This window comes from Orcinus orca, chromosome 9 (assembly GCF_937001465.1).
Source record: "Orcinus orca chromosome 9, mOrcOrc1.1, whole genome shotgun sequence".
Taxonomy (NCBI): domain Eukaryota; kingdom Metazoa; phylum Chordata; class Mammalia; order Artiodactyla; family Delphinidae; genus Orcinus; species Orcinus orca.
Window position 1 is genome coordinate 68,513,438 of NC_064567.1, and position 16,492 is coordinate 68,529,929.

The window sequence follows — 16,492 nt, forward strand, 5'->3', positions numbered from 1 at the left end:
TCAGGTGACTAGTTCAGAGATAAAGAAAATTCCCCCTCAAAAAAACCTTTAAATTACTTAATTTTTTTTAAATTAATCAGAACAAGTAATCAAGCCACAAAATGGGTAAGACCTAACTATCTGGTGTGAGTTTCACAGAGTTTTCAATTTTGTGGGCAGCCAAAAAGAGATGAAGGTGGCAATGGTTATTCACTGATTCACTGAGACCTCTCCAAATAGCTTCACTAGCAGAGGAGTGGAAATTAAAAAGGAAGAATATGAGGGATTCTTTGGGGATATTAACCACCTTTTTGGAACCCAAGTAATGTCTAGAGCATAATTCTAAGAGTACTGGTAGGTGTAACATGGAAAACACTTTAAAAAATATACCACAGAACCACTTACCTGGGTACCTACCAGGTAAGTTTGTTTTATTCATGTCTTATGGATAAGAGATAAATGGAAGCCATTCTTTGCTTTTAATAATTCCTCTTTCCTTTCTCCATTCAAAGAAAAAATTTTAAAAATAGAGGAAAAAGAAGGCGATCATCTGAATTCCTTAAAAATTGAGGTTACAGCATTGCCTAAGATTAAGCTTATGTAATCTTCAATATTATAAAGTTAAAAGCATGTGGTCAAAATGTTGTTATTGTTGTTCTTTTTTAAAGAAAGTGAGGTTTTAAGAGATTTCCCCATGCTTTCCTAGTTAAAAGAGCTTATTAAAAACCTATGCTTTTTTCTGCAGTTTCCCCCTTAAAATTGTATTATTTCACTTAAGAAGTCTTAGCTCAATTCCGTTACTTGGCGTTGTTTCTTTGAAGGTGTCATCGTCCATGTGAAAAAAACAAGTTACCCATGATGACCAAGTACCTGAGATGCTTCAGATGGTTTGCCTTTTCTTTTTTTCCTTTTTTTTTTTTTTTTTTTTTTTTTGCGGTACGTGGGCCTCTCCCTGTTGTGGCCTCTCCCGTTGCGGAGCACAGGCTCCGGACGCACAGGCCCAGCAGCCAAGGCTCACGGGCCCAGCCGCTCCGCGGCATGTGGGACCCTCCCGGACCGGGGCACGAACCTGCGCCCCCTGCATCGGCAGGCGGACTCTCAACCACTGCGCCACCAGGGAAGCCCTGCTTTTTCTTCTTGGCTACAACATCTAGGCTCAGCAAAACTGTCTTAGTCAAGGGCACAGGTAAAAATATTTTTAATTGATCACCATTCCAGAACAGTCAGCCAATAAAGCCTTTTTAGGATAGCTCTTCCCGGGCTTATAATAAGCTCTTCCCGGGCTTAGGATAGCTCTTCCCGGGCTCACTCATTGACAATCTTAAGCAACAGCAGACTTCACTTAAAAAACACACTGTAGTTCTTAGCCAAAGGAACAAAAGTCACAAGTGGTTACAGCATTCTCGTCTTTCTTTCCTCCTAGTTGCAGATTTTCACTTTAGGACTTCTGATTCTGCTAATATTGTAAGTGCTTCTTCTTCCCTTCCAATCACCATTCTCTCATCTTTTTATTTTCATAGCCATTATCCTTCCAAATCCTGTTTCTGAATGACATCATTCTCGAGTTCTTTGACATCTACCTAGATACTTGAGTGTAACATCTCAAACGTGTTTGGCATCTTGGAGTATAATGAGATTTCATGTTCATTATCTTATTCCTGAGGAGGCAGGTCAGGTAGGGAGAATCATAAATACAAGTTCTGACACTGAGGATCAGAACAGCTACTTATAACTCAGCCAGTATCACATATATGCTAAGTGACAGAGCCAAGACTTAGCATCCAGTCTTCAACTTCCTCGTCCAGCTCTTCATTCACTCTGCGGTGCTTCTACACTCACTTTTGAAATGGGTACTTTTGCCCCATCAACTAGGAAGGTGACTGAAGTGACTCATGGGAGATAGAATTTTCTCCCAGTCAGACATGTCTCCAAATCGAATTATTAACATTGCTGAAGGTTTAAGAAGCTACTAAGGTACAGAAAAATGTTATTTTGAAACAAACCATTTACATTATGTTACTCTCGACAGTTAGGTCATTTACCAAAACTATAATATTCAATGCCATTCATGCAAATCTAACACAAAGCCATTCTTAAAAGCTGAACAAATGACAAATGTTTCCAGAGGTATCCTTGGCCTGAAATATGTGGTTACCTTCGGGAATTTTATGAATCCTGATACAGGATGTCATAACAATGTCTGCTTGGGTCAGAGAGCTTCTGCTCCGAGATTTACAGGACATTTGGCTTGTATTCTTTGTTCCTCTATCTCATCAGTTATTTCTAAGGAGACCTGTATTGCCACAGTCTTGAAAAATGGTCTTCAGGGTTAGGGAAGGATGAAGATTGGTGGCAAAAATCCAGTTTTTCTCCTCTGTTCTTCCAATTCCCACTTAATTTTAGCTCTGTCTGTAGCCATGAGAATCAGCCTAGCGTAAACACAAAAATAAGGTTGAATAAGCACACCCAGAGCCTAAATAAATTAAACCAAACTTTGTAGGTGAGGGTATGAGTAGCTGGAAGCTTAAAAATCATGTATACCTGTATTTTGTCTTGATTATTTTTGTTTTTTCTTAGCCATCTTTGTTGGAGAGATATTCTGAGTTTATTTATTAGAGAAAAAAATGTTAAAACTTCTCTCACATTAGGCAGTAATTTGCCGGGACTTCCTTGGAGGTCCAACGGGACTTCTAATGCAGGGGGTGGGGAGTTCGATCCCTGACTGGGGAACTAAGATCCCACATACCGTGTGGTGTGGCCAAATAAATAAATAAATAAATGCCATTTAAAAAATAAATAAAATGGTTAAGATGGTAATTTAAAAAAAAAGGAAGTAATTTGCTGAGTCAATGATCCATTCAATAAGTACTTACTGAGAGCTTATTTTGAGAGACACTGTGGTAAGTACTGGGGACAGAATATGAACCAGACAAGTATGGTCTTGCCTTGATGAAGCTTACCGTTGACGGAAATGTACAAAAGTACAAATAAAAATTAAACATAATAAGGGCTGCAACAGTGAGAACATAGAATTCTATGAGAAAATTTAGAACAAAACATTCCTGTGGGTATAGCTAAGATTAAATACAATCCACTGTATATCTGGTTTAACTCAATTCAAACTTCCTCCTACTCTTAAGAAATTATATAGAAATAAAAATAAATACGGGTGATATTATTATAAGGATAACCTTGAGCTTGCTGTAACATAGAGAAAAATGTAGATCATTCTTAAATTTGAATCCATTAATAATTTTTGTATTCTGTTAATTGCAATGTAGTGTCTTCTAATACTATGTGACATCCTCTTTCTAAATATGAAGAGATTATTTTGAACATTAGTTTAGAGTAAAATAAAAAGACATGCTCTTTTATGCTAATAATTATTTTGTAACAGTAGGACTCCATCTTCCTTGATTTGTGTCTCGAAGTGGCTGCACTTATGGGTGTAATTCCATGTGAAAATAAAGCCACCAAAATCCATTAATATGGTAGGAGATGGGCAGCTACAGCTAATGTTCATCTGTACTTTTAATGAAGAAATTATAAATTATTTATTACTTTTAATAAAGAAATTATATTATTCTACAAGATGGTTAGTGCTTTAGTGCGGTCATACAAATGTATCACATTTTCAAATTGCTCACCCAAATTCACTGCTAAGAAGGTATGCCTGATAACCTGATACCGATTTTAATAAAAGAATAATAATGAACTGGAGCACATTACAAGTTACTTTTCTTAACTCAGCAAATTTACATAGTGTTTCTACGAGAAATAACCAAGAAACCTTGGCAAGATTCTATACTGACTTTACAATGTCATTCCAGGGAAAGAACTTGCTGTGGTAGAACCGCTATATCTCCACTGCAAAAATCTTAGCTCTGAGTTGATGATTTGACAAACAATACCAGCGCCACCCAAACTGAATGAACATGAACATTTATTTCTATTTATGAATATGTACTGCTATCATATTGTTTAGGAAATATTTTCCACAAGAACTTTATTCCTATCATCAGGACAGCCTAACTAGGACATATGATAATAGATGCTCCAAGATTAGCCAGCTGTAATTTGAACATTTATCATAACTTGAAATACCTTTAAATTTTGATAGTAAGGATCCAGTCTATTGAATTTTAGTCTTGAGTCAGGCCAGAGCTATTTTGGTACTAATTTAATAAAGAAATACCTTGTTGAAGATTTACGTCTTCCTTGTCTTTTTAACAGTATACATATCCACTTGATCAGTGATGCAGATCTAACTACAGGAGATCCATGGAACTGACAGGAATCATGGTACTCCAATCCATAGAATCTGAGTAAATGTTTGCCAGACTCAGATTTACATCAGTCTAAAATAAATACCTTCTAGTTTCTCTATCTAGTCGTGTTTCCTAAAGGGCTACGAAGTCTGACAGCTGCTATAGCTATAGCTATAGGCAATCCTATTTTAGAGCTGATAGTACAAAAGAAAACAAAAAACAAAAAACCCACACACACCCACACCCACACCCACACCCACACAATTTTTTTAATGTTCACATTTCCCAAGAGAGTAGCTGTCAGCTATCCAGGGAATGTGTCTATGTGGGCCAAACCACAGAGAAATATTCTTATCTAGTGTATATTTATTTTACCATTTGCCATATTATAAATATAATCCAAATTTCCCTTTCTTCATGAAATGTTAATACATGTGTTCTAATCTGAAGCTGGAAATCTGTGTCATACCAGTGCTCTTAAAAGAATAGCAAAATAAAAAACTTCATGTTATATCCAGATATTTTTACTTAATACATTTAAAAAATCTACATTTATATAACTAGCCTCAAATAATGATTAAATTATGCATAATATTAAAAAATAGAAAAGTGTCCTTAGTCTTTAAATACATTTCAAAAAGAAAGATTCTTATTCATGAATTAAGTAATATACTTTCTGTGAATGTTTTCATTGAGTATATGGTATATAGTACATGCTTGAAAAAGATGTTTGAATTTATTGAAAGAACAAATTAAGTATCTAATCGTATACATATATCTAATCACATTAGCATAATATTAACTGTGGTATTCTAAACATTCATATATCCAGTCCAATATAAAACTCTTTTTCACTAATTCACTTAAAAACTGCACTTTCAAAACAATAAAAAATAATCATACTTACTTTTAAAAGTTTCTTGCTGTCTTCTCTTTTAAAAAAATAACAGTTTCTAATTAAAATTTGACTTTTTAATAATTTGTAGCTTAAGGAATTTGAGCACACATATTTGTTTTCCTTTCCTGTGGCACCCCACTTAAAATGATAGTAAAACAAAAACAACAATAAAGAATACACTTATAACAGTGAAAGAAATAGAAGGACAACAAAAAGTAGATGAGGAGAACTAATTTTCTGGCAGTTGGGCAGCCTAGATACTCTAACATAACTTGCCCTGAAAACAACTAAAAATGCTGGATACAATGTACACAGCATCAGTTGAATTTGTGGGTATGCTATAAAGAGGTGAGGATTATTTAGGCAAAAACTTGGTTTTACCTTGAAGATATTTGTCAAACCCAGGTAATCTTGAGCTATAGTTTCCAAAATTTCACAAATCATGGGAAACATGAAGTAAACCCTAGAGCCAAGCCAATATGGAACTCCTACAGATGATTTTTCTACATAAGCCAGAGAGGACAAGGTGCCATATTCTTGATTTGAATGTAAGTGAATGTTATCTCCTACAATCCCCTACCTTCCCACCCTCACCCTACCCCTCCAGCTTCCACCACCACCTACACCTTTTCTGCTAATGATAAAAAGAAAAATTTCCTGAATTGAAATTTGGTGCTGGCAGAGGAAAAAAGAATTAACTCACTTAAGAATTCATAAATAAGAATAGTTTATCAGTGAATTTTACAAATCAATGCTATACTAGCTGGAATGCCTAAAGAATTTTAGGTCATGAGCTTATTCTGAAGTGGTCCAAGATCAGTAGTAAGTACAGGCACTGGCAGAAACAACTTCTTTTCTGAGGGACACCAGCCTTAGACCAAGGCCTTAAGGAAATACAGGCTAAACTTCAAAGAAACATGAACTCATACTCAAAAATCACGAAACATATAGGAAATCAAGCACCATGAAAGAAAGCCAGCAGAATTAACAAATAGCAGAATCAGACAAAAATAGGAACAAAGAACAAGGGCAACAATGAGAGAATAATAATGAACATAGCAGATATTAATCCAACTACATCAATAATCACTTTGAATGCCTAAATGCACCAATCAAAAGATAAGACGTTGGGCTTCCCTAATGGCACAGTGGTTAAGAATCTGCCTGCCAGTGCAGGGGACATGGGTTCGAACCCCGGTCCGCGAAGATCCCACATGCCGCGGAGCAACTAAGCACATGAGCCGCAACTACTGAGCCTGCGCTCCAGAGCCCGCGAGCCACAGCTCCTGAAGCCTGGGCGCCTGGAGCCCATGCTCTGCAACAAGAGAAGCCACCGCAATGAGAAGCCCGTGCACTGCAACGAAGAGTAGCCCCCGCTCACCACAACTAGAAAAAGCCTGCGCACAGCAACAAAGACCTAACGCAGCCAAAAATAAATAAATAAGATAATAATAAAAAATTTTTTAAAAGTACACGTTTAAAAAAAAGATAGACATTGTCAGAGTGGATCTAAAAACAAGATCCAATTATATGCTATCTACAAGAAAACCACTTTTAATATAAACACAATTATAGATTAAAAGTAAATAGAGAAAAGTATACCACACTAACACTAATCAAAAGAAAGCAAGAGTAGCTATATCAATTTCAGACAGAGCAGAACTCAGCAACATCATCGATCAGCTGGGTATAATTAACATCTAAAGATTACTTCATCCAACAACAAAATACACATTCTTCTCAAGTTCATATGGAACATTCACCAAGATAGACGATATTCTGGGCCATAAAATACACCTTAACAAATTTAAAAGGATAGGAATCATTCAATGTCTGCTCTTAGACCACAGTGGGATTAAACTAGAAATCAATGACAGAAAGACATCTGGGAAAGATACTGTATTTGAGAAAAGCCCAAAATACATGGAGATGACACAACACACTTCTAAATAACACGTGGGTTAAAGAAGAATCTCAAGAGAAATTTTAAAATATTTCAAGCAAAATGAAAATTAAAATCCAACTTCTCAAAATGTGTTGGGGGCTTCCCTGGTGGCGCAGTGGTTGAGAGTCTGCCTGCCGATGCAGGGGACACGGGTTTGTGCCCCGTTCTGGGAAGATCCCACATGCCGCGGAGCGGCTGGGCCCATGAGCCATGGCCGCTGAGCCTGCACGTCCGGAGCCTGTGCTCCGCAACGGAAGACGCCACAACAGTGAGAGGTCCGTGTACCGCAAAAAAAAAAAAAAAAAAAAATGTGTTGGGATGCAGAAAAAATAGTGCTTGGGGGAATATTTATAGCATCAAATACATATATTAGAAAAGAAGAAAGATTTAAAAATCAATCTTATAAGTTTCCAATTTAGGAGACTAGAAAAAAAAGAGCAAATTACATCCAAAGTAAGCAGAAGACAAGAAACAATAAGAATTAGAGCAGAAATCAATAAAACTGAAAATAAGAAATCAACAGAGACTATCAATGAAACCAAAATTTATTTCTTTAAAAAGATTAATAAAATTGATAAGCCTCTATCCAGACTAAGACTAAAAGAGAGAGGACACATATTATTATTATCAAAAATGAAAGAGGGAACATCACTCTGGATTGCATAGACATTAACAGGATAATAAAGGAATAGTATGGACAACCCTATTCCCACAAATTAGAAAACTTAGATAAAATGAACCAATTCATTGAAAGACACAATTTGCCAAAATTCACACGGGGAGAAATAGACTATCTGAATACATTTATATCTATTAAAGAAAATGAATCAATAATTAAACCTCAGAAACAGAAAGCACCTGGCCCAGATGGGTTCACTGGTAAATTCTACTAAACACTTAAGGAAGAAATTATACCAATTCTCTACTATCTCTTTCAGAGGATAAAAGCTCAGGAAATACTTGCTTCCTAACTCATTTTATGAGGCTAGCATTACCTTAATTTCAAAACAAGACAAAGACATCATAAGAAAAGAAAACTAAAGACCAATATTTCTCATGAACATAGATGCAAAAATCCTCAACAAAATATTACCTATTTGGATCTAACAATGCATAAAAAGAATTATACACCACAACCAAGTGGGATTTATCCCAGGTATGTGAGGCTGGTTCAACATTTGAAAATCAATTAATATAATCCATCACATCAACAGATCAAAATAGAAAAATCACATGATCATATCAATAGTTGCATAAAAAGAATTTCACGGAATTTAACACCCCTTTATGATAAAAACTGTCAGTAAGCTAGGAATATAGGGAGTGAACATCTTCAACTTAATAAATAATCTACCAAAAAACCTACAGCTAATATCACACTTAATGGTGAGAAACTCCCAGCATTCCTACTAACATCAGGCAAGGATGTCCCCTCTCAGTCCTCCTTTTCAACACTGTACTGGAATGTCTAACTAATGCATAAGACAAGGGAAAAAAAAAGATACAGAGATTGAGAAGGAAGAAATAAATGTCTGTTTGCAGATGACATGATCATCTATGCAGAAAATCGGAAAGAACTGACCAAAAACTCCTGGAACTAATAAGCAATTATAGCAAAGTTACAGCTTACAAGGTTAATATACAAGTCGGTCATTTTCATATGCCAGCAATGAACAAGTGGAATCTGAAGTTAAAAACATAATATCATTTACATTAGCACCCAAGGATGAAATATTTGGGTACAAATCTAACTGAAGATGTACAAGATCTATGTGAGGAAAACTGTAACACTCTGATGAATGGAATCAAAGAGTAACTAAATAAATGGAGAGATATTCCATATTCATGGATATTCCATATTCATGGAAGACTCAATATTATCAACATGTCAGTTCTTCCCAACTTGATCTATAGATTTAATGCAATCTCAATCAAAACCCCAGCAAGTTATTTTGTGGATATCAACAAACTGATTCTAAAATTTATACGGAGAGGCAAAAGACCCAGAATAGCCCACATAGTATTGAAGACGAAGAACAAAGTTGGAGGACTGACACTACTCAATTTCAAGAGTTACTATAAAGCTACACTATTCAATACAGTGGAGTATCAGTGAGAGAATAAACAGATCAATGAAACAGACTGGAGAACCCATTAATAGACCAACACAGATGTGATCTTTGACAAGAAGCAAAGGCTGTACAAGGAGAAAAGATAATCTGTTCAACAAATGGTGCCAGAACAACTGGACTTCTAGGTGTGCAAAGAAAAAAAAAAAAATCTAAACACAGACCTTACACCTTTTACAAAAATTAACTGAAAATGGGTCACATACCTAGATATAAATCACAAAACTATGAAAATCCTAGAAGATAACATGGGAGAAAACCCGGATGACCTTGGGCTGGCGATGACTTCAGATACAACATGAAAGGCACAATCCATGAAAGAAAGAATTGATAAGATGGGCTTCATTAAAATTAAAAACTTCTGCTACGTGAAAACAATGTTAAGAGAGTTAGAAGACAAACCACAGACTGGTAGAAAATATTTGTAAAAGACACAGCTGATAAAGGTCTGTTATACAAAATATACAAATAACATTTTAAAACTCAACAATGAGAAAATAAATGACCTGACTAAAATATGGGCCAAAGATCTGAACAGACACCTCACCAAAGAAGGCACACAAATGTAAAATAAGCATATAAAAAGATTCTGCACATCATGTGCCATCAGGGAAATGAAAATTAAAACAATAATGAGATACCACTGCATACCTATGAGAATGGCTAGAATGGTCAGTGTTCAAAGCTGAAACACTGACAACACCAAACGCTGGCAAGGATGTGGAGCGACAGGGACTCTAGAACATTGTCGGTAGGAATGCAAGATGGTGCAGCCACTTTGGAAGACAATTTGGCAGGTTCCTACAAAACTAAACATATTCGTAACATATGATCCACCAGTTACACTTCTTGGTATTTACTCCCCAAAGCTGAAAACTTATTTCCACACGAACACCTGCACACATACGTGCACAGCAGCTTATTCATAATTTCTAAGACTTGGAAGCAACCAAGATGACCTTCAGTAGGTGAATGGGTACATTCAAGCAATGGATTGTTACTCAGTACTAAATAGAAATGAGCTATCAAGCCACGAAAAGACTTAAAGGAACCCTAAAAACATATTACTAAGTGAAAGAAGCCCATCTGAAAAGGCTACATACTGTGTCATTTCAATTATATTGCATTCTGGAAAAGGCAAAAATTATGGAAATATAAAAGGATCAGTGGTTGCCATGAGTTGAGGGAGGCGGAAGGATGAATAAACAGCACAAAGGATTTTTAGGGCACTGAAAATATTCTGTGTGATAACATAATGATATATGTCATTACACATTTGTCCAAACCCATAGAATGTACAAAACCAAGAGGCAACCATGATGTAAACTACAGACTTTGGGTCATTATGGTATGTTAATATAGATTCATCAATTGTAACAGCTGTACTAGTCTGGTGGAGGATGATGTTGATAATGAGGGAGGCTGTACACGTATGGGGCCAAGAATATATGGGAAATCTCTATAGCTTCCCCTCAGTTTTGCTGTGAACCTAAAATATTCTTATAAAAACATTTTTTAAAACATTAGCCTTAGGGAAATAAATGTTTTAGATGAAAAATAAAAACAAGTAGCAGAACACAAAATTAGAACTTACAAGTAGCTGCCTCTTTGGAGCAGAACTGTGGGTAGAAAGACATGTGGATTAGAGAACTGCTGTTTTTCATTATAAGCCCTCCTGTACTAGGTGATCTTTTTCCTATTAAAATGAACCACTTGCATCTGCATCGATAGATGGATAAATAAATAACACAAAACTAATACAAAAGGACTCTTGCACAGAGCTCTTATCATTCATGTGACTAGTGGCTGCCCAGCCTTCTCTTACGTCCTCCACTTGACACTATTTTTACTTCTTTGTCAATATATGCTATCCCATATCATGAGGTACAATGATATCTCTCCTCCTTTGCAGGAAGAGAGTCTAAATAAATCCCAGAGCTGAACTGCAGGAAGTTTCTTCAACAGCTTATAAAATATTTTGTAATCACCCCTACACGGGAGCTGAGATGCATGTCAGTCATGGAGGAGGAAGAGAAAGAGGCAACTGAGAATCGCTGGGATCATTCAAGCTGATCATTCAAGCTAATTTACAGCCAGAGCACAACTGGAATTTAGAGATCTGCCCGGGCTCCACAGATGGCAGCTCAGCCCTCTGAACAGCAGTGCCCCTTAACTGGAACACACCTGAAGAGAGATGACAGTCCTCCACGTCTAAGGTTCACTCAGTGAACCTAGCAGTGACCCAGGACCAGCTAGCCTGACTCACCTCTGAGTCAGTCCCATTCTGTCTGTCCCTAGTTAACCTTGTATCAAGTTCCTTTGGTGGTGCTTTTGTTTGTGTTTTTAAACAGGCTTCACAACTAAAGATAATTTTGGAGAACAACATTTTCCCCCTCTCTTCATGTAGGATCAGGAATGACAAGCTATAAACGTATCCCTTAGTAAGGTAGCTGATGCCTTATTCGGTGGTTTGCCACCTATGCAATATCAAAAGGACACAGTTCCCTAGACATTGTCAAGAGAGCATAAACTCATCAAGGGACCAAATGTATTCTCTTCCTCCTACAATTAAAAGAAGAAAAGAGCAAAGTTCTAGTCTTGTCTTCCTATTGCTAGTTGTAATTCACTCGTCCCTCCAATTTGCTTTCCAAGAGCCTCCTCCCAATATATAACAACCCCAGAACATGGAAACCCCAAATCACACCTTTCTAAAACTATCCCATGTTGACAAACAAACAGTAGAGAACTGTATTAAAGGGATGATTAATATCCCAGTTTTGATTTTTCTATATTTTGTTTAGTAACTCACCACATTTTCCCATGTCCTGTCTTTACTATGTATTTTCTAAAGCTTTACTTTATCAGAACTGAATGAATCTTGCATCTCATATCATCTTCAAAGCTATGCAAAGAGAGAAGAGAGAATAATTTCACAGACTGGGTTTCCCAAAAAGAACAGATCAGTAAGAAATCATTGCCAATCTCATGATGAAATATATTTATAGGTTTGGAGTACTTAATATACATTAGCACAATATAATCACCGAGATGACAAAATAACCACAAACACATCAGAATCCATGTTTCACCTCACTGGGCCTGCAGATGCTTTCCATTCTCATGCAAAGAGCAGAGTTTTCACAGAGCAGTTTACCTAAATCTGAATCGTAAATAGGGAAAAAATTATGTAACCAAAATATGTATTTGCCCCAAATCTCTCAGGCATTTTAACGTGCCTATATGTATGGAGCGTGGGGTGCCCTTGCACATATGCGCAGATGAAGTTAAGATACCCACATACATGGCACGGACACTGGTTTTCGTGCTGTTCCTCCAACACACCACGTGTCCTGCAGGCTTGGGGCTCTTCATTTACTGTTCCTCCACCTGCCACGCTCTCTCGCACTTAGCAACACGGTTCACTCCAGCCACAACTTTACGCTTTGCTCAAATGTCACTTTCTTTGTGAGGTGTCCCCAGATTACCGAGTTTGAAATCACAGCTCCTCCATCCCAGCAACTCTGAACACTTCTTCCGTGTTTTATTTTCCTCCAAAACACTTAATACCTTCTACTGTATCTATAATATACTTCTTTTGTTCTCTAACATCAATCAATATGCCTTGCACACTGAGACGCTCAAAAAGCATTTTTTGGAATGCTTGAATGAATTTGAAGACGATGCAAATGATGTCAGCTTAGTATCCTGATAAACTTTTTAATGTGTCAGTTTTCCACTATAAACATGCATTTCCTTTTACATCTCAGTAAAACTAAATATTCTTTCCAATGCCCAAATGTTGTTTTGATTTTTTTTTTTGCTCAAGAGATTTCTTAGCTTCCCCCATTTTCAACTGCTGTATCTCACTGGCCTTCTAGTCTGTCTTCATCCAGTGTTTATTTGACATTTCCTAGTTTATTGAGGACTACCTCAACAAAGAGGGGTTTTCCAAGCGAAAAAAATCCCACAAAGAAAAAAAATCAACCCTGCTACAGGAAAGAAGAGAAATTGCTGCAGGAGGTCATGTAAACAAAGTGAAAAATATCTGGGAATTATAGGCAAGTGGTCCACCCAGAAGGAGAGAGAAATTGGACTGCCCAAGGAACCCCTTGCTCCCATTCCTCAGATGAGATGTCTCTGGCAGGGGTCCCATCTACTCCCTCACAATGGGCAATAATTTTCCAGGAGAGCCATTCGGACACGTGGCTACTTTCCAGTCACTTGAGAAGTTCTCCAGCAACTGTGTCCTAAGATGTCTACAGCGTAGGTATGATTTCAGAAGATGAATCTGCCTGAATGATTTGTTGCCTGGACTTGGCTGGGACTTTTTCCATCTACTCTAATTTTTTTCAGTCTACATTTTTATGAGCATTGAATAATAAGAGTATTTTAGTTTAGATGTCTCTAGTAGCTGAGATCAAGTCTTAGACAAAAGACTTCTAAGACTGAAATATATATAGAGAAGAGTTCAGGATGACATCATGGTGTATGCACACCAGAAGTGACCACAAATAACCTACAATAACCTTTAAAATTAGTTTTTTCCTGACTTCATAAAACAGTATTTTATTTGGCAGGCATATATTGGCAAGCTCTTTCAAAAGCTCTGTTTGTTTTCTGTATCCAGGAAGACACAACCAGTGTTTTCACATAGGTTTCCTTCTATGCTGTGGTTTTGCCATTTTCTGCTTCTTTATGAGTAGCTGCTGCAGAATAGTTTTCTTTGAGACATTTATTAAGAGTAACAAGGAAAAAAAAAGAGTAACAAGGATATGAATGAAAAACCATCCGTATAACAATACAGGGTGGGTTTCTGCTTCCACACGCAATGCTGACCAAATCCAAAGGACAGAAGTTGAATATATCAACAGTGATACGGTTGCTTTACTCTGAGGTTATATAATAACATGCAGCTGGATAAAAATATATTATAGTACATTGAAGGGAATCAGTCCATGTGTCCTTTGATGTGTTAATTAAACCCAAGGTTAGAAAGAGAATGTTGTATCGTAACCTAGTTTAAAAAAAAAGTTATAAAATTATCCAAGCCAAACTGAGGTATAACAGAGAACAGGAAAATAATTTCAAAGTTATCTCATAGGTATGCCAATTGTTCTACTTAAGAAAAAAAAAAGTTCCTATTACAAAATAAGTGATATTTTTTCTAAATATTTTAATATATTATAAAATCCGCTGAATCTGATTAATTTCATATTACTCAGGTTTTCAAATTAATTCACATCACAGTTTTTCAAACTTCTACTGTTTCCTGGAAGACAAAGATGATTATGTATAAATCCTTTCAAATATAATAAAAGCAAAATTTAAATTTCCCAAATAAACAGCACTTCTAGAATAAGTCACTATATTTCATTTTCTTCTTTTGGTTCCTATTAATCTTTTACTGTCACACAGGCAAAAGAGGAAGGTTCCAATAATTAACCTTGTGCTGTTGACCTAACCAGAATTAACTGGCTATGCAACAATTTAGTTGTCCATATAAAAACAGGAAGAGAGATTTCCCCAAGTAACCCTTATTCACCATGAGAAAAACAGCTGGTGCTCTCTCTTTCCATATAAGCCTGTGAAGCATGGATGAAAGGATGTATATTTCTGATATCCTCTCTTGTAAATGGGTGGTTTTTTCAGTGGAAGTATGCCAACATTCAGTTCCTGAGAAGCAGGGGCCCCAAAAATTCTGGTCAAAATATTTAGAATTATATCTTTATAAGAGGAGATCTGTGAAAATGAACCAAGTTTCCTCACCAGTGTTACACGAGTGATCACTGCAAAATAATAGTGGAAACCTATACCTTTTCCTCCTACGAAAGGAGGGAAAGATTAATTAAAAAACATTGCCCTCCAAGAACAAAAATCAAAGTTTTAGTACCAGACTTCTTTGTGTCCTGTTTTCCAGTAGTTCTGCTACATTTCCCACAGTACACTCTGGGATTTTTTATTTTTTATTTTCGCTACGCATGCTCACACATCTGTTGCACATGTGTGATCAACCGACTAGATTTTTGAGCCAAATGTCCTGTTAAATGGACAGAGTGGGCAGAGCGTTCCTTTGAGAGTTAGATTCTGCCTCTGGTGGATTGCCTCCAAATGCAATGGTGTAATAAAGAAAAGAAATCTGCTCATTTGAATTGCATTGAAATGAACTGTGTCCTCTCCTAAAATACCATATGGTAATGATCCCTGGAGGTATGGCACATAACACCTAGGTCTGGCAGACTCCAGTGGAAGGCTGTAAACGTCCCTGCGTAGTCAGACTGGGAAAGGCAAGATAGTTGACAAGAAGCATGCGGGGTGAAACAAGAATCCTATCTGATGTCCCTCAACCAACTTGAAAGAAAGGAGATTGAACAAAGAAATCCTAGCAAGCTGTCCTGGAGAAATCCTTCTCCCACTAAAAAGCAGTTCTTGGATCTCACCTCCAGTAAAGTGAAACCGTATGGAAAGAAAGCTGTTTCACCTGAGCAGTAGCCAGAGTTGCTTTGCAACAAATTATCTCAGTAAGACTCAAGCGTATGTCTGCAAAGCAAAAGGCCGTCTTCACAATCAAACCTCCACCAGAGCTAAGAGCAGATGGATCAAATAACCAGAGGCGCTGAGAGTCCTGCCTCTACTCTGCCTAGCACTCTCAGTGAACATGATCCTACAGCGGGTAGTGGCTGGTGACCTACACGCCATTCTGTGAATCCTCTCAAGGGAGCCCCCCCCCACACCACCAGTCCTTTTTAGGGGGGAGAAATTCAGGTAACTCTGGTGGTGAGGTACTGATATGTCTGTATGCCAGACAATAGAAAAGAATAGCCTATTTTATCCTCTATAGCAATAGGGTACTGCTATAGAAATTCAAGTACAGGGTTTAACCACAATAAAACCCCAATAGCCATTGGTAGTTGTAAAATTTTCAGCTATGTCATCAGTTCAATTCTGGCCTTTCATTTTTCTTGAAAACAAATTTTCCACTAATTTAGTCCCTAATCAAATATGTTTCTAGAAATAATACAGGAAATTAATTACCTCAAGACATGAAGTTATTCCTGCCTGAATTTTTTTCTATTCTAATAATTTGATCATAATGGTGTATGTCTGCTAATGGGGTGAAAGAATTCCTAAAACTTTAGTTTCTTTTCAATCATCACTTTTTCTTTTTCCAGAAGCTTTGACAACTGAAGTCCATCCATATACCCAAATTTAAATAATGGATTCATTATACTTGTTCTTAACTTTCCTGAAAATTTGTTTTATTTTTCATGTCAAA

The 16,492-nt window shown here is 36.8% G+C and overlaps 1 protein-coding gene across 2 annotated transcripts in view; it reads right to left on the reverse strand.

Annotated features, from left to right (window-relative positions):
* Positions 1-873: 873 nt before the first annotated feature.
* Positions 874-16,492, reverse strand: part of CRPPA (CDP-L-ribitol pyrophosphorylase A) — a 352,865-nt gene continuing 337,246 nt past the window's right edge. For both annotated transcript variants that reach the window (XM_049714562.1, XM_004263477.3), the window contains exon 13: positions 874-2,408. The gene's annotated coding sequence lies outside the window, so the exon portion shown is untranslated. The remainder of the gene's footprint in view (positions 2,409-16,492) is intronic.